Raw genomic sequence first — 19198 nt, forward strand, 5'->3', positions numbered from 1 at the left:
AGTTCAACTCTGTGTGATGTTCTGAGACTGTACCCCGGGATTTATGAATATTGTGGGTACGGTGTTTATGCTAGAGACCTGATAACTTATATTAATATGCTCAGGGAGAGGGTGCAGGTCTGTGTAAATTTTGAGGAAAAAGCAATATGGCGAAAGTCACTAAAAAGCAAAAAATGTTGTTGTTTCTAAACCCGAGCTCATAGAAACATGGGCCTTGAACCAAACTGTACCTTAAGCAATCTGTGATGTGTACATGTAATTTCAACGACGTGTGTTTCTGGGAAACCTGTTAGTTATGAAAAATTCATTTTCCACTTAAAAGCAAAGGGACGTTTCTTCAATAGATTGTAAATTGGTAGCACTGGATGACTCACAACTCTGTTCCCCAGTCAGGCGACAGAGAATCCTTTAGCCTATCAGGATCCTCAGAGGGTTGGGCATAGAAAGTCAGTCTTCCCACCCACTTTCAAAAGACATAAAAAGACCCACTGAAACCCAGGTAGGGGCTGTTCTTTCCACTTTCTTGCAAAGCACTTTGCCGGATCAGACAATATCCAAAAGGACCATATCCAGAACTTAGACTCCAGATAGATTCCAGAACTTTGAAGCAGAAGGTCTACTGCAAGCTAAAAGTGTTCTCAGCTGGCCTTACAATTTTGCAAACTGATTTACCCCAGACTTCCAAGGGGCACATCAGAATAAAACAGCCGGGCTGTGCTGTTTGATTCTGGCTAGAACCCTGTGCCAGAACCCAGGAAGCAGAGCTGTATCCAGAACCACAGAGAACCACAGTCCAGACCGCTATGCAGTGCCAAGAACTTTTGCCAGAACCAGAGATCCAGACCAGCAGAGCAGAGAGAACCGCAGCTAAACCTGTTGACCAGATCTGTGATGAGGCCCTTCCAAAATTAGGAGTGAGTATCCAGCCAGAGCTGTGCAAACCAATCTCTTAGTTTAAAATAATCTAATTCAAACCATTTCCACCTATTTAGAGCTGCATAGAAATCGTGTGTCCATTCTGTGATTTCAAACCTGTGAAAGTGTCAATTGCCATTCTGAATCATTATTTCATTTCTGAAATCTACCTCCACAAAATTGTCCGTATCTTTTGAACCATACGTGCTAGGAACGAGATATAACTTTCATTTTAAAGCGAAGATCCTCAGCTTTCCAACAGGCCCTAAACCGACTTTCTACTACTTACAGTTTTTCTGTAATCGCGCTTTACACACTCGGAAAAAGTGCAGCAAATTGAAAACTAGCTCAATCTCACCACACGTTAAACAAAATAGCTGTCTCTTGCTTGCATTGCTGAAATTCATTTTCAACCTTATAATCCCTCCTGAATCATTGCTAGTGTTGACCTGGACTAATTCAAAGTAGCTGTCACCTACCCTGAATCTCCTAAAGGGAATTAAAATCATTTTTAGCATATTTTCACTTCATTGTAAATCACATTAAAAGTATTTCTGCATGTTTTTAAAGCATACCGGTTGCTCTAAGTGTGCTAGGGGAGAACTGAATTGGTATTGCATTCGATTGTATTCCTGAAAATTGTGTGCTCTCCTTCGATCTCCCTATATTGCATAGGGGGGGAGTGAATTGTCAAAAGAAAAAGTGATCATATTATCTCTTGTGGAAACCATCTCAGTTTGTTTCTGTGCTGCATTCTTTTCCATCATTGCATTTCCTTGAAACCATGAAAGCATTCTCAGCTACTTTATCCTCTCTATACCGACTCCTAAGTAATTTTTAAAAAAGTGTGCTAGTGTAATATTATCAATTGTTGAGCACTGTCATATTCATAAGTGTGCTATCAAATATTAATTTATTTATAAAAGTGTGATATATATCTTGTTTAATTTTTCATATAAATCTTTTAATTTGCAAAACAAACCTACTTCTTGGCTCAGTGAGGTCAGGGGGATTCAAAGAGAGGGGCGTTATACAATGGTTTATCATCCAGATCTATGTACTTGCCATAAAAATATCTAAATAAGGGCTTCCCTTGGGCATCCCAGACTTGGCATTAACTTAGTTGGAGTGCTGAATTGAAGTCGCTTAACAGAGTGGGGGCTCGTCCGGGATGTCTGGATTAGACCTACCACTTGTGCAGTTTAATAAAGTGTGCTAACTGACAGGATACATAAATCCTGTTGGATCACCTTGCTGGGTTACACTGTAAAATCACCCCTCAAAAGAAGGACGCTCTAAGGAGACGGTCTGTTTTGCAAAATAAAATACAAACTTCTGTAAGGCAGGAAGGAAATCAATTTCCAGAATGACGACATTGGTAGATATGAAGATAGCTAGAGAGCACCTCTTACATAAACTGTTTGTGAGAGGTGAATGGTCTGAACAGGACCAGAATATGTGGCTGCAGGCGATCACACAACAGTTCAATGCGACTGGGTTAGACATCTGGAAAGATCAGGGTCCCTTACACGTGGCCCTGAGCAAACTATACATGGCCCCTAAGGCCAAAGATGAGCACAACAAGATTATCAGGATAGCGGGATATTTGTATTTATATATGGGAGCCATACAGGACAAATGTGCTGAAGGCCAAGATCTGGCAAATAGGCAACAGATGGCATTAGAGAAGGCCCGATCTGACCTGGTCTCTACCGAGCAGAGGCTGCAGAGGAGCCAGGAGTCAGAAAATGATAGGAGGCAGTAGATCATTAAAATAAAAGAGGATATGGGTATCCTGCAAAAGGAAAAGTCTGACCAGGATACCAGATTTCTGGCCTTGCAGAAGGAGTACCAAGAAGGTTTGGGCGCCCTACTGCAGAGCCAGAAAAAGCTGGAGCAACAACTGGACTTCAATAGGGCATGCGCAGAGCAGGTAGTCACCCTGCAAAGCCACCTAGATAGGGAGAAGGCAGAGAGCAACAAACTGATTCTGAAAGACCTGGATACCCAGACAGAATTTGAGGAGGAGCGCCCGATAGCTGGTGCCTTTCAAAGGCAGAGGGACGACCTGGCGGCACAGATGCAGGCTCTTAGTCGGGAAAGGGACACCTTAGGCCAGGAAGTCTGCCGATTAAAAGAAAAAATTGAAGAAAATCACTTGGCCCTCCAGGGACTGAGAGACCTCCAAAAAGAGCATCGGAACTTGTTAGAGCACACCAGGAGGGTGGAAGATGCTCTGGCCAGAAAGGGGAAGGCCAGTAGGGATGGGACTCAGGAGGTAACCCTCCTGCAGCAAAGACTGGCCCAGTACTCCAGGACCAACCAGGAGGCACAGAGATACAATGAGGCTCTCTGTCAGCACAATGATAGGCTCCAGCAACAAGTAGCCATGCAGGAGAGACTGACAGAGTCTAGTAAGGCCTTAACTGTGGAACTGAAAGCACAGGCTCTTGCATAGCAACAAGGAGCAGGGGCTGATAGAGATGAGGTTCGCTAGGAAAGGGAAACACCTGAGCATAACCTCAGGAGCCCTAGTACCAGAGGCCTTCACCTCTCCCAGTCCCTGGACTCTGCCACCCCCATATCCCCTGGCGCACATGAGCACAGGGCCACAGGGATGGCAGATTATCATCCAGCCAAATGTATGGAGTTTATAGGCCAGTACCACCCAGTAATGGATGGGCGGGCATCCGGGTATGGGCACCTAAGTACAGTGCAATTTAGTGGGGAACCCCAGGAGAGTAGGCCCAATAAGGGCATCTTAAAAACCTATGCCCAGTTAGGTCAGTGGGGGGGTACTCATCAAATCCTGGCAGCAAGGAGGGATCTGAAGACTCCTCTGAGCGTCACAGGACACAGGAGACCAGGTCCCCACATTCTGCCAGCCGTTCCCAGGCTCGCAGAATCCGGGAAAACCTGGAAGATCAGACGGGCACCTCTGGGAGCAGTGCTTCTGAGTCAAAGGATGAATGGAACAGGGTTACCTGAACCAAAAAGGCCAATAAGGCAAAAAGGGCCTTGCTTAAGGACCCCTTAAAACAGATTAAGGCAATAAGGAGTGTCATCACCCCTTATCACAAGAACGCCAAGAATTCTGTTTGGGAACACTTGGAGGTTTACGAGCAAATGATGGAGACTTTCCATTTGAAGGACAGCAGTAGCTGCATTCAGTATGTAAAATGGACATTCTCCCCAGAATACTACAGTTTCTTTGCGGGGCTGGAGGACCAAAACCATTCAAGATGGTCCACATATAGAGCGGCCATCTTGAAACATTTTTCTGTTCACCGGAATCCCCAAGAGGCTCGCAAGGCAGCCTACAATTTGCAATGTGGGGAGGATCAGGCCCCACAAGAATTTGTGCAGTAATTGAAGCGTGCCTTTGCGCAGACTACCAGAAGGGTGCGCACGGACAGTAAAGAGTTTGTAAATATGTTTTTCCATGCCTTACCCAAATACATAATGACTCAGCTAGTGAGAGATTTTCACGAGAAAAGGTCACTAGACTGGGTCATTGAACAGGCTACCCGGATGTATGAGGTGCAGAAGCCCATAGAAAATAAAAATAATGCCCAGAAAAGCCGGAAACCGACCAGCAGCCCAGCTGCTTCCAAGGTGGCAGAGGTAAAGGTTGCCCCCATTTTAGATTTGGAGATGGGGGGGCCTAAAAACCTGCCTGCATCGAATAATTCTCAGCCCAGAAGTCCCTCGGGCCAGTCACAGACAGGGAGTCAAGGAGGTAGTCCCACAAATGGAGTCGCTCGCTCCCCTGACTATGTAAGTCCCCGCTACAAGGGAAACCGACCCATCCTGGATTATGTGTGGACTCCTCCAGCCCAAGGGGGGGGATCCAACCAGGCACCCAACCCAGGAAAATTCACTCCTAACTTCCCCCAGGAGGGCAGAAATTCACCAAACCCTGGGCAGAACTTTTTCCCAGGTATCCACCCAATTTCCAGCCCCAAAATCATCCATCCTTCTTTCCCCAATTCCCTGAGCCCAGACCACCTAATCCGGGAGAGGGGAGGCCAAGGGTGGAGTGGTACCCAAATCTTCCCAACCCGGGGTACTACCAGAGAAGGGATAGCTTCCCTTCCCGGGATCAGCCCAGGGGAGAAAATAGAACCCTGTATCAGCCTGAGCAGGTTTCACAGTCAGAGCGCCAGGTCCAAAATATGGCACGGGATCTGGGTCACATGCTGAGGGCTCAACAGAACCCTCAGATGAGCATGCCGGTGCAGAATGCCCCAAACTCTTGGCCTGGTGCTCCAAAACAATGACAGGGGCAGCACCCCGATAACCCACCGGTTCCCATGAAGGAGGCACAAGGGGAAGGGGGGTGTAAAGCCTTGGAGGAAGCTTCTTTCCCCACTTGTAAACAGCCCCTGGAAACCCAGGAACCGGAAACAAAATCTCCTACGCCTTAAAGTCTGCCAACCAAGAGGCAGAGAGGAGTTAGGAGAAACAAAGGACCCAAACAGACCCATTTTGTGGAGGAGGTACAGATCTTTCAATTTGAGGGAGAGGGATCCTCAGAGGATCCTGGGAAAAGGATCTTCTCCTTCAGAGATGGGGGAACTCCTCCCAAAGAAAAATGGGTCCCAAGGGATCCAAATCCAGACTGGGTCGATGTGGGCACTGAGCTAGCTTCGCCCACCATCTCATCCCAGAACCAACAGCATCAAAATCCCCTAGTTCAAACCCATCCTGGTGACTGCCTCCAAAAAGGGGGGGGGTGGCCCAGAACCGGAACCAGGGGAACCCACAATGGCTCTGATTTCCAGTTGCCAACTTTTTCTTGCAGATTCCCATGACTCTCCACAGAATTCTGCCCAGATCTCTTCTCTCGCAATGTCCAAAGCTAAAAAATTAGCCCGTTGTCCAAAAATGTGCATTATCTGTGTCCCCTTGAGGAGAAGGAGGGAAGATACTATGCCCCGGTACAAGTGCAGGGGCAGGGTACAATTTTGGCACTGGTGGACACTGGATCCCAAGCTACTCTTCTGTCCAGAAGGGCCTTTGATGAACTAAATGCAGGAAGGGGGTAAATTTACCATATTCCTCTCACCTCTCTTCCTGGACAACTTCAGAACTTTGACGGGAAGGAAATTCCCGTCGAGAGGACTGCAGATTTGGACATTAAAATAGGGTGACACAAGGTGAAACACCCGGTCATAGTAGTAACTCCAGAGGGCACCCCTTGTTTACTAGGGAATGACCTCCTGAGAAGGTTGTCACCCCTAATAGATTGCGTAAACAAGGTCCTCTGGACCCAGACTAGCCGACCAATAAAATTAAAACAGAGTGTCAACCATGTTAGTTTAAACGGCACATTCCACATGGTTGAACAAAAATCTGAACAAGTAGAATTTCACTTCCAGAACAACCAAATTCCAGATGTGACAGTAGTAGCAGTAGGACAACAGACTGGTGACGGGGGGTCCTCTCTATTTCTGAAAATCAACCTTCCTTCCAGTTTACGGTGGTATTTCACACTGGAAGGAAACAGTCTGATAGTCTTTACTAATCCACAATCAGATATTCCCACTCCAATAGTCCAGAAAGATGTGAAATCAGCTCACAGCCTGGCTGATTTTCAGCAAATTTGAGAGCAGTTGTTCATCCCTGTTCAGTTAAATGATGGGAAGGACTCTGTTCTCGCCCGAGTGTGTGTGAAAAACGGTAACAGCTTCATCAGCGAAGCCATGTTCCGCCAACTCCCAAAAGATCCAGCCATTCCCACATTCAAACTGATAGACAAATGGGAAATGGATCTAGAAACACCCAATTCCAAACATCTCTTGCCAAGCAGGTGTATGCTCAAAATCTCCATTGGCAACAAGAGCATAGTCTATAATTGTTGGGTCGTGCGAGACGTCACTGCTGCCTTTTACTTAGGCAGTGACATTCTCAATCGCTTTGCCATTAGTTTGGAACTAATAAACTTCAAATCTTGGTCCAGATTAGCGGATAATCCCATGGGCTTTGATGATCCAGAAAAAGCAGTTAGGTCGGCTCAATTGCTACCTTATGCAGTTGAAATTCAGATTAAAGAGGAAGTCACCATCCCAGAAAGGACCCGACAATTCTCCCTGGAAGTGAAAGTTAAAAGAGGACAAAAATTGAAAATCCCTGATGCTTATATTCATCTAATGCTTTTCTCCAAGAGCAAGGGTTAGGGGTACACCCAACACCATTAGTCAACATAGAACATGACACCATTCCAATAGAGTGGATAACAGCGACTTAAAGAGTATTACTCTAGCCGCAGGCACCATTATTGGAATGGCGGTTGATGACCGACATTCCTCCATTGATTTAGGAAATGAACTGTTAGGACCAATCCCCAAAGACTGTTTTGACAATGACAGTGATGACAATACAACACCAGACAGGATCTTTACCCAGCATGGGGGGAACTTTCTGGGGTAAACTTCCTGCCCTTATGGTAAGGAAGATGTGACTTGTGACTTCAGAAGGGATGAGGTGATTTTCCAGGTCCATGAGGGCTGCCTTTCCCAACTGAAGCCTCCAGTCCAAATCAGCACTCTGACCAGGGACTTCTCTACCCAACTGGAAGAGGCTGCTGAGATAGTAAAACCAGGAGTCTTTCCAGGCTTCAGGCAGATGGTGGAAGAGCGAGTCAACCTAGCTGATGCCTGTGTGACTCTGGAACAGAAGCAAAAGTTGAAACTGTGGTCGCACCGACATCTACACAACAACAATTCCCACAGACCCTGGCATGACTCCAGTGTTTGTGAAGCAATATCGCTTGCCTCTCGCATCTATGGAGTCCCTTACTGAAATAATTAAGAACCTTGAGTCCCGGGGAATAATCCGTCCAGTACACAGCACCTTCAATAATCCGGCGCTGGGAATATTGAAGCCAAACGGCCAGTGGAGACACTGCGCCGACCTTAGGGAGCTCAACAAACGGGTCCATACTTCCCTAAGGCCTCTTCCCTACATTGACCAAGGGCTGGCCCAGATCCAGGGGTCACAGGAATTCACTGCAATAGACCTGACCAATGGATACTGGACCGTGCCTGTCAGTAGGGAGGACCAATACAAACTGGCTTTTACCTTTGGGGGCCAGCAGTACACATGGACCCGAACTCCCTTCGGATACCTCAACTCCGGCAATGAATTCAACCTTTTCCTACACAAGGCAATGCCTGACCTGGGTGCAAGGGGTAACCTGGCTTATGTAGATGATGTCCTCATCAAAAGCTCATCTGTGGAGGAACACATAGCAGAGATCCGTAATGTTCTGACACAGTTGAGGGCCGCCGGAGCAAAACTTTCCTTTCAGAAAGCGCAGTGGTGTAGAACCCGTGTTAATTTCTTGGGGCATGAGATTACTCCTCAGGGTCCCCAGGAAAAGAAAGTGGAAGCACTTCAGCAACTAAAAGACCCCACAATTCTGCGGGAACTAAGGAGCCTCCTTGGACTGACTAATTACAACAGAAAGTTCATTGAGGACTACGCAGAGATCACCAGACCCCTGATTCATCTCTTAAAGGGGGGGGTCAAGTGGGAATGGGGTCCAGAACAATCCGAGGCAGTAAGACAGCTCAAAAGAAGCCTCTCACAAGCGCCTTGCCTAGCTTACCCTGTCAGAAACAAGGAGTTTTTCTTGGAGACAGGGTTCTCTAATGCATGCTTGACTGCAGTATTACATCAAAAGCATGACAAGGTCAATAAAGTAATCTCCTATGTGAGCAAAACTTTATCCTCTGTGGAGGAAAAATTCAACGATTGTGAGAAGGCACTCCTGGCAACGGTGTGGGCATTGAGGAATTACCGCCCATTTATCCAGGGGGAACACATCATAGTGGAGACTCCACAACAGCCTCTGCTATATCTCCAAAGTGACAGAATCCGGGCCGGAAATGTGAGTAATTCCCGAATTACTTCCTGGATTCTATCAATGCAAGGCTTTCCTGTGGAGGTCAGATATGGCCAAAACAAGAAGAGTCCCCTCGCGCAAGGTCTGGCTGACTTGCATGATTGTGCCAGAGAAAACTGTCTCGAGGACGAAAGTCTAAAAATCAAGGACAACATGGAGGCATACCTTAATTCCCCCCATAAAGTCTTTGAAGAAGATAAGTGTGAGGGAATGCCCACTGTCTATGTGGATGGATGCTCTTACCATGTTTACAACAACGGGGAAAAAGAACTTGTGGCCGGGGTAGGGAATGCATGGGTGAATGAGTCCCCAGAACCCTTCGCTGGGTACAAAATTGGTCCCCGAAGTAGTCAGGTGACAGAGTTGATGGCTGTGCATCAAGCCATCCTCACTGCTGTCCAACATCAACTCCACAAACTGGTCATAATCACAGATTCGGATTATGTACGGAACGGGTTCGTGGAGCACCTGGTTAATTGGAAAACCAGAGGCATGTTATGTGCTAATAACAAACCCTTGAAACATGGGAAGTTAATCCAAAACATTGATGACCTGGTCACCTCGAATGGGAAGACCATCTACTGGCAAAATTTCAAGGGTCATTCCAAAGTAGAGGGACCAGACAAAACTGGAAATGACTTAGCTGATCAGCTGGCCAAAACCGGGGCCATCCAAGGGAATCTATTAGAGATTGAGTCCCTGTGGGGGAAATCCAGGTCACTGCTATCACTAGGTCCCAGACAAATGCTCACAATGATCTTTCAACTGCACAATGGAGTAAGGAGACCCCAGATGCTGATTTGATTACGGCTCAGAAGGGGGATACAATAATTGGTCAGTTTTACCAACACATTGAGGACCCTGAGAACTTTCCCCTGACTGATGATGATTACATCGGGAAAGAGGACCTTAGAGTGTTGATGAAATGTCCAAAAATGTTCCAAATCCAAGACGGTTTGTTGATAAGGAAATCCCAAGCTGGCCATGATCAGTGGGTGGTCCCTACCTCATTCCGAAGCCTGATGTTAAGTCACGCCCATGATGCGGCCACCGCCGGTCATAGGGGGTTTCATACAACACTTGAGATCTTAAGAGAGATTGCTTACTGGCCACACATGGGGCAGGACCTCGACCAATACTTGAAGGGGTGTCTTGTGTGTGCATAATTTCAGCCAACATCTCTCACACACCGTGCGCCTCTCCAAAAGAGGGGGATGACACTGCCATGGTCAGATTTGCAAGTCGACTTCATAGGCCCCGTGATTCGCTCCTCTAGGGGAAATAAGTACATGTTGACGGTGACATGCTTATTTACTAAATGGGTGGAATGTCTCCCGGCCCCAAACTGCAAGGCAGAAACAGCAGCTGCCCTGATGATCAACCACATCTTTTCGTGTTTTGGTCTACCCCAAAGGATTGAGTCAGACAGAGGTAGCCATTTTACCAGTGAAGTAATGACTAAGATGTTGGAGATACTGGGGGTTAAAAGGAAGCTACACATTGCTTACCGACCAGCTTCTTCTGGGGCAGTAGAACGTTACAACCGAACCATTGTGAGCATATTAAAAAAGTTTGTGGCAGATTCTGGCCCAAGTTGGGATATCCGATTACCTCTGGTCCTAATGGCCATCAGATCTACCGCTTCATCTGCAACTAAAATGTCACCATTTGAGCTGATGACTGGATGCAGGATGGTGCTTTCCCAGCATTTGCTCTACAGGACCCAAGAGCAAACCTTGATAAATGCCTCCACAACGCATGAGTATGTTGAAAATTTAAGCAAACACCTCCAACATGCTTTTGCCTATGCTCGGCGAAACCTAGAAAGATCAGCCGATAGCATGAAGACTCGCTATGATTTGAAGACTACTAGGAAAGAATACAATGTAGGGGACCGGGTTTATCTATACAATTTCCAAAGGAACCATGCCAAACAGTGGAAATGTCTGCCTACATGGAAGGGACCTTTTGAAATTGTAGACACGATCTCCCCAGTCGCCTACAAGATCCGCATCCCCAAGGGTAGTTTGGTGGAAGGGGAAGACAAGTGGTCCATATAAATCAGCTAAAGTGTTGCCATCCCAGGCACACTCTGCAGCAACTGGAGGAGTCCTCTGCAATCCCAGAGGGGGCCGCTCCAGAGTAATACAAGTCCAACCCTAAAATATTCCACATATAGCCTATAAAATCCTATGATTCTTGAATGCAAATGTCCCCTGATGTATAAAATGGATATGTTTGCCCCACCATTAATAGTGATGGGGAAATGTCTACGAATATGTTTCTGCCGCTTTGCTTTGTCATCCTAGGAGAGATAAACCATGGAGACTGACCAAGGAGGACGACCCAGGGACCGGGGGCAAAGATCCAAGGGGCCCAGGGTACCGCCCAATACTCCCATCAGGAATGGCAAGGAGAACTGATCGATCCACCCTGATGGAGGAAAAGATGCTGAACTTTGACATCGGTTGAATTGGCAGAAGAGGAGGCAAACATCCCAGATCTTGCGAGTTCCATCAGTGAAAGATCAGAATGGCCATCGCAAGAGGGGGGGCTTGTGGGATGTTTTTATCCAAGCCCTACCACAGAACTGTGCATTACTGGCATTGAAAACATCATGATGACCAGAACTCCCCAGAAAATGCACAGGGAAAACTTGAAAAATAGGTTGCCATCCATTTTTGCCTCTGTTAATGTTAATACAAGAGACCATTGCCAGGCCCTATCCTTTGGCTACACACAGAGCAAAAACCAGTGCAAAGAAATATGGTGCTGTTCAAAATCTGAAATGTATTAATTCAAGACAGCTCCCAAATGGGGGTGCAGTACCGCTGCTCGACACTAACGGTGCTAGCGGTCTAAACTCTGACAGGAGGCCTGACTTTCAGGAGCTGACAAGGAACCTGAGTTAGCGGAAAACTTCAAAGCCTTGCTGGTTAATGAGAATTCTCAACACCTACTGTTCCCAGGCCCCACATCAGAAGGCAGTCTGATCTAATTAAAAGTTCAAGAGGCCTCTGTCCACGGGAAGCATTCACACCTGCCCTTACCAGCAACAGCACAAGGAGATAACAGGTTTCTGTTAACCATATGCAGAGTGGCACCCTGCTCTGCTGACCTCAGTCAACACAATTCACTCTTCAGCTGAATAGGATATGCTAATTTGAGGTGTAATTGTCAACAGTTGCTATGGGGAAAGAAAGACATTTGATCTCTGAGTCAAGCCAAGCTCCTGGGTGTGGACCCAGACGCGAATTCCATTAAGGGCAAATGTATGTTTTATTTAATTGCTTATAAAATATTGTATTAAGCTTACAGAAATGTACAATTTGGAGATTCTTTATATGGAATATGTACCTACAAATGGAGACTAAGTTCAACTCTGTGTGATGTTCTGAGACCGAACCCTGGGATTTATGAATATTGTGGGTACGGTGTTTATGCTAGAGACATGATAACTTATATTAATATGCTCAGGGAGAGGGTGCAGGTCTGTGTACATTTTGAGGAAAAACCAATATGGCGAAAGTCACTAAAAAGTGAAAAATGTTGCCGTTTCTAAACCCAAGCTCATAGAAACATGGGCCTTGAACCAAACTGTACCTTAAGCAATCTGTGATGTGTACATGTAATTTCAACGACGTGTGCATCTGGGAAACCTGTTAGTTATGAAAAATTAATTTTCTAAGTAAAAGCAAAGGGACGTTTCTTCAATAGATTGTAAATTGGTAGCACTGGATGACTCACAACTCTGTTCCCCAGTCAGGCAACAGAGAATCCTACAGCCTATCAGGATCCTCAGAGGGTTGGGCATAGAAAGTCAGTCTTCCCACCCACTTTCAAAAGACATAAAAAGACCCACTGAAACCCAGGTATGGGCTGCTCTTTCCACTTTCTTGCGAAGCACTTTGCCGGACCAGACAATATCCAGAAGGACCATATCCAGAACTTAGACTCCAGATAGATTCCAGAACTTTGAAGCAGAAGGCCTACTGCAAGCTAAAAGTATTCTCAGCTGGCCTTACAATTTTGCAAACTGATTTACCCCAGACTTCCAAGGGGCACATCAGATTAAAACAGCCAGGCTGTGCTGTTTGATTCTGACTAGAACCCTGTGCCAGAACCCAGGAAGCAGAGCTGTATCCAGAACCACAGAGAACCGCAGTCCAGACCGCTGTGCAGTGCCAAGAACTTTTGCCAGAACCAGAGATCCAGACCAGCAGAGCAGAGAGAACCGCAGCTAAACCTGTTGACCAGATCTGTGACGAGGCCCATTCCTTCCAAAATTAGGAGTGAGTATCCAGCCAGAGATGTGCAAACCAATCTCTTAGTTTAAAATAATCTAATTCAAACCATTTCCACCTATTTAGAACTGCATAGAAATTGTGTGTCCATTCTGTGATTTCAAACCTGTGAAAGTGTCAGTTGCCATTCTGAATCATTATTTCATTTCTGAAATCTACCTCCACAAAAATCCACAAAAATCATCTGTATCTTTTGAAGCATACGTGCTAGGAACTAGATTTAACTTTCATTTTAAAGCGAAGATCCTCATCTTTCCAACAACAAACCGACTTTATAGTTATTCCGTAATCGTGCTTTACGCACTCGGAAAATGTGCCGCGAATTGAAAACTAGCTCAATCTCACCACACGTTAAAAAAGATAGCTGTCTCTTGCTTGAATTGCTGAAATTTGTTTTCAACCTGATAATCCCTCCTGAATCATTGCTAGTGTTGACCTGGACTAATTCAACGTAGCTGCCACCTACCCTGAATCTCCTAAAGGGAATTAAAATAATTTTTACCATATTTTCACTTCATTGTAAATCACATTAAAAGTATTTCTGCATGTTTTAAAAGCAAACCGGTTGTTCTAAGCGTGCTAGGGGGGAACTGAATTGGTATTGCATTCGAATGTATTCCTGAAAATTGTATGCTCCCCTTCCATCTCCTTATATTGCATGGCGGGGAGTGAATTGTCAAAAGAAAAAGTGATCATATTATCTCTTGTGGAAACCATCTCAGTTTATTTCTGTGCTGCATTCTTTTCCATCATTGCATTTCATTGAAACCATAAAAGCATTCTCAGCTACTTTAGCCTCTCTATACCAACTCCTAAGTAATTTTAAAAAAGTGTGCTAGTGTAATATTGTCCATTGTTGATCACTGTCATATTCATAAGTGTGCTATCAAATATTAATTTATTTATAAAAGTGTGATATATATCTTGTTTAATTTTTCAAATAAATCTTTTAATTTGCAAAACAAACCTACTTCTTGGCTCAGTGAGTTCAGGGGGATTCAAAGAGAGGGGCGTTATGAAGGGTTTATCATCCAGATCTATGAACTTATCATAAACATATCTAAATATGGGCTTCCCTTGGGCATCCCAGACTTGGCATTGACTTAGTTGGAGTGCTGAATTGAAGTCGCTTAACAATACCTACTAAACCACTCACGTGTGGAAATTGACTAACCCAGCCAACAAGCATTAAGCAACAGAATACTGCACTTCTACAATGTAGGCTCGGGAGGATATCTCAGGGGCAATGTGCTCACCTTGGAAGCAAGGCAACAGAGAGCAACACAGGTTCGATCCCCATGTCCGCTCTTAGAAACCTCTGGGTATTAAGTGCATTATAAATAACCAATCATATATCAATCGACTTAGATATGGTATGTTATGTGATGTTTTGGTATGTTACTAGTATGTATATCCTGGCCCACTATCATTTGCATGGTCTCTAGGTACTCTGGCGACTCTGAAAGAGAGAGGGTGGAGGTTTGGTCCGTTGGGGAGAGAGACTAAGCAAGCCTGTTGTGCTCATGTGTTGATGCGTGCAGACCAGAAGTACTCTGCGTGCATGTGAGTTTAGATGTGTTTTTGAGTTGAGAGCATTGATGCGTTTGCATGAAGGTGGGAGACCTTGACTGCCCATATTGCTAGAATGCATTGGCTGTGTGATGTGGTATGTAGCTTGATTGAAGAGGTATAGTGTTCACTGTCTCGCGGGAAGGGCCTTTCAATCTGTGTGCAATGGCTTAGTTGGGTGCATGTTTTGTGATTGCGCACAGAATTTGAGAAACTACCGGGTACAGTTACCATAACGCAGAAGTGAGCAACAAAATTTGATTAGCGGCAAAATGAATTGATCTTGTAGAAAAAGGTAAATATTGTAACAGCAAAATGAAATAATCTAGCAGAGAAATCACATGACCTATCACTGAACCTGCCAGATCTATCGATGAGAGGGGTTCCAGACAGGTTTACCCCTTAAAAATAAGCCAAACATAAAAATAGGGACTACAAATACTCTGAGCAAAATAAAAGAAACAGTCAACACATTGGAACCACCCCCCCCCCGCCTACACCAACACAGCACCACAGACTGTTCGGATCAATGGAACCAGCTCAGCTGTGCCACAGGAAGTAAGCAGCTTTGTGGTTACAATGCATGTTTTATTTACATGCATTGCTAAGTGAAATGAAGTATGGATAACCAACCTTTAGAGATAAAATACATTTAGGGTTTACGTGGTTACTGCACATTTTTGTTTAATTCCACATTTTTTTAAAATAGGGACTTAAATACTCCCCCTTCAAATTCTTATCTGGAGCTGTGGCACCGGTCAATGCATCCTAGCACCACAGCACACCAGGCTGCCCTTTGGACAACATTCCCCCATGCTATCAGCACGGAACACCCGGAAGCAGAACCTACACAGAGCACTGGCGTAACAGGGGCCCCCGCAGCCCCCGCGGTGCGGGGGGGCCCGCGGTGTGGGGGGCCCCAACAGCACATGGCTGGGAGGGGGCCCCAGAAAAATAAAAATCAAAAAAAAAAATATATTAAAAATAAAAAAAAAAAAGTTTCTTTTGAAATTCACTCTGCATTCATAAAGAACATTTCTGTAACAGAAATAATTTCTTTATGAAGGCAGAGTGACTACAAAAAGAAACTTTCTTTTTGAAGTCTGAGGGCCCCCGTACCCCATGACATGGAAGACCCTAGGCTGGAGGCCTCCATGTCATGGGGGGGGGGGGGGTGGGGAACCCTATGCCTTCAAAAAGAAATTGTTTGTTTTTGAAGCCACTCAGCCATCATAAAGAAATTATTTTGATTATGGTTCGGTCCTTAACTGAAATAATTTCTTAATGAAGTTATAGTCACTTAAAAAAGAAACAATGGGGCTCATTCTGACCATGCCGGTCCGGAAACAACGGTGCTGGTAAGCTTACAGACACTGTTGTTTCCGGACCGGCATATTACAGGTCTGCCTGGTGGGGCTGCCGTGCCCGACAGGTCTGACCCTGCCAGGCACAGCAGCCACGGTAGGCAGACCTGTCACGGAAGCACCGGCACCGTTAACAATGGTGCAGGTGCTTCTGTGTCCCCATTCCCGTGGAGTCTGGGGTTTAACGAAATTACCGGCACCTGATTTCCCAGCCGCCGGACTTGAAATAGCACGGTGGCACCGGGAAGTCAGGCCATAGTAATTTTTTATCGGTCTGGCGGCAACCCGCCGGTAGCACCGGCACGGTTACCGCTGGACCCGTAATGAGCCCCAATTTCTTTTTTAAGTAATAGGGCCCCCCCTCAACTCCATGAGGTGTGCATGTATGAGTCTATGGTGAAAGGGTGCACACTCAAATGTATAGCCGGCTGCCTGTGTCTGTATGGTGAAAGGGTGCACACTTAAATGTGTGGATGACTGGGTGTGTATAAGGTGAATGGTGTGTGTGCTTGTGTACAGGGGCACAACAAAAACCTTCATTTCGGGGGGCTAACCCTTCAAATGTTGGGAGAGGCGCTAACTTCACATGCGGTGGGGAGGGGGAAACTTATTTGTGTGGGCGCATCCAAATTATTTACGCATTTTAATGAGACTATTCTAGTGCAGATTCAATGTTACAAGCAGTTAACTCTCTCCTATAAGTCTCCTGTTCCCTCTCTACCCTTCCAATCACTCCCCTGGCATGCAAGTACTAAACCCACATCACGATTTCAATCGCCTAAACAATGTGGCATTTGAATGCAGGTACTAACATTGAAATGCTTTACGTTGGTAATTGCTGGGTTCTTGTTAACAGCAAAAACCAGGTGCCGTTTAAAATCTGTGTCCTGTTCGGTCTGGCAACTGCTCTAAAGGTTAGCCAAGTTGAGTCAATATAGCCCAAAATGTCAGGGGGGGTAGTGCTGAAGCCCAGTCAACTCAATGGTGTTGCGCTACTACTTGTGTTTAATGCCTTGCTTACTCCTGGCCCTATTCTTCCTCGTCCCAGTACTTATATACGAGGCAGTACGTGTGTTTGAGGCACTCTGCCTCATACAAAAGTACTGGGAAGAGGTAGAGGTACATGGAGGTAATGCCTGATTTAGCTACCTGTAATCTTCATCACTCCTAGTCCCACTGTTCCTCATCCCAGTACTTACCTCTGAGGCAAGGAGCCTCATACGAAAGCTCTGGGACAAGGAAGAGGGACACAGATGTAATTCTGGGCCAAGGAGCTGATTGTGGAGGTTGGGGTGGTGGGTGGGAGGGAGAGTGGATGTGTGGGGTGGCAGGATTGTGTGATAAATCATAATGGTTGTCCATGTCCAGGCTAAGCAGGCATGATATGTGGTATTAGTGGCTAGAGAGGCATTTTGATTTAGCCAGTCTAGTCATTCCTCAGTTTGGTATGACTTTCTTTTAACTGGACATTTCTGATAAAGTAGTCCTGCTAACTTTAATTACCTGGCTAGATTGGCATTTGGGTGCTGCCAGTCTAGCCATTTCTTACTGCGGCATTGTATATTTTTTTGGGCATCTGTGATAAAATGATATGATGTGATTCAAGTCATTTATAATGCGCCTGTACACAAGTGTACAGAAGGGAGGGATGATAGAGGGAGGACAAGACAAACGATCTCACTAGGCCTTGTGTCATTGTGAGAACGAGAAGTGCAAGGGAAAAGGGAGCAGGGAAGTGCAAGTGAGAGGGGAGGGGAAAACAGGGCAGCAATGCTCTCAGTAAGTGCAGCCAGGGCAGAGCAGCTATTGGTTGTGCAAGGAGAACAATGGACTGCAGGGTTACAGTTACAGCCCCTAAGTGCATGGTAGGCCCGGAGGCAATGCAAGGGTGACCAATCAAAAAAGAGCCTGGACTCAGAGAGACTCTGAGGGTAGCCAAGCAGCCAGTCAGTACAGCAGACAGGTAGGTCAGGTAGGTCAGCAGGGGGGGAGAGAGAGCGAAAGCAGCAGAGAAGAGGAAAGCTTTTAGCTGCTTCAGAAACTTCAGGTTGTCCGCCTCAAGTTTGAGAGGGGCAGGGAGGCCATTCCAGTTGGAGGCACCAGCAGAGGCGAGAGGTCTACCCCCACTCTCTGCCTGGAGAAATGTCTAAGCCTTAGAGAGTTGGAGGTAGCTGAGTGAAGGGTTAGAGAAAGAAGGTATTTTGGAAGAGAGCATTGGATTTAGTGTTGGCACTGGCCCCAGAAAGCCTTGTGGGCAATGCAAAGGTTCTTGAACTTGATTGTACAGTTGAGAGATTTCAGGGCTGGAGAAATACAATCCCAGGGCTTGAGGCCAAGGCTAAGTCTTGCAGTCCTGTTCTGGATTATTTGCAGATGACGGAGACTAAAGGAAGACAGATTGAGAAAGTGGCTGTTGCAGTAGTCCAGCTTAGAGACAGTGAGCTTCTGGTGGAGAGTGAGAAAGGGAAGAGTCCCTTTGAGGAGGAGCAGCTGGTAGTGGGACTTCTTGGTGATGTCCGAGATGTTAGGAGAGAAAGAAAGTGTGGTGTTGAAGATGACACCAAGGTTTTTTGCCTCGCAGGAAGGCAAAGGAAGAGGGCCCAAGGTGGTCTGCTATAGTGAGAGAGGAAACACAGTGGCAAGGGTCCCAATGAGAAGGATCTCTGTCTTACTGGCATTAAGGCAGAGATTGTTGGAGGCGCACCAATCCTGAATCGTGGATAGACAGTCAGGAATGAGCAAGAGAGGAGAGGAGGATGAGGGGAGCCTGAAGGAAAGCTGAGTCATCCGCACAACACTGAAAGTTAGAGGATAAGGTAGAGATCAGGGAGGCCAAAGTGGCCAAGTAGAGGTTGAAAAACCAGCGTGAGAGGATAGAGCCCTGGGGAATGCCACAGGTAGAGAGAGGTGGGGGAGAGAATGGGACCACGATCGACCTGGGAGCGGAGTGGCGGTCCAAGTGGAAGTAGGTCAGTCACTCTAGGGTCTGATCTGTGATGCCCAGGTTCTCACAGAGTCGATTGATCAGGATGGCGATGTTGACCCTGTCGAAAGCAGAGGAAAGATGAAGGATGAGAATAGAAGGAATGCTGGAATCAAGGTTAGAGAGCAGCACAGGTGTTAAGGAGAGCAGTTTC

Source organism: Ambystoma mexicanum, chromosome 5p (assembly GCF_040938575.1).
Source record: "Ambystoma mexicanum isolate Mex_15411 chromosome 5p, UKY_AmexF1_1, whole genome shotgun sequence".
Lineage (NCBI taxonomy): Eukaryota > Metazoa > Chordata > Amphibia > Caudata > Ambystomatidae > Ambystoma > Ambystoma mexicanum.